This window comes from Gavialis gangeticus, unplaced genomic scaffold (assembly GCF_001723915.1).
Source record: "Gavialis gangeticus isolate Ggan-Ray unplaced genomic scaffold, GavGan_comp1, whole genome shotgun sequence".
Classification (NCBI taxonomy): Eukaryota; Metazoa; Chordata; order Crocodylia; family Gavialidae; genus Gavialis; species Gavialis gangeticus.
Window position 1 is genome coordinate 88,168 of NW_017728980.1, and position 813 is coordinate 88,980.

The window sequence follows — 813 nt, forward strand, 5'->3', positions numbered from 1 at the left end:
CCCCCCCCCCCCCCCCCAGTCTCCTGCCACTGTATGTCTCACTTGGAACATATCTTACAAGAGACCTGTGACCAGTCCCAGAAACCCTCCCCTTTCAGCTGCGTCACCTGGCATAAATACACACGCATCTCCCACTGTCACCCTCTGTCTGGCCAGAGACTTGGTTCCAGTGTGGACATCAGACCACAGCCATCCCATTGTACTGTGTGTGTGCAGTCCCTGCAATGTTTTGCTGAAAAGCCCAAAGCCCTAGCTGCTTGTAGCTACCATTGCTGCTTCTCCAGTCAAGCACCTCTGCAGCAGCACCAGTGCCTTGGGTGAGGTGGCATACCTCCTCTGCTGGGGCTGGTGTATTCTGGGGCCCTGAGGAGGCTGTGCTGGTTTGACAGCAGCTGGTGGCCTGATCCTCTCTCCTGCAGGAAGCTGAAGTTGGTTCCTTACTGCTAGTTCCTGGTTCCTTTTTCAAAGCAAATCTTTACACAGTAAAGGATTAAACGTGCTAAAGGGTTGGGATTTCGTCAGCGAGGTGTATTTCCTAATAAACATGTACAGTGTTATCATGTATCAGGCTCATGGCCTTGATCAAGGAGCTGAGAGCAGGCTGGGGCTGCGGGCCAAAATCCTTCGGGACCAGGAGCCGGGAATAAGCAGCCACCAGCCTCGTCGTCCCCGCGGGCCCGGGGTAGCTAAGCAAGGGCGGGGCGTCGGGGACGAAGGGGCTCGGATCCGCTCGCTCCTCTCCGTGGTGCTGTCTCGGCTCCTTCCCTTCAGACCGAGGCGGCGGCTCCTGCCGGGGGGCGCGAGCCCGACCTC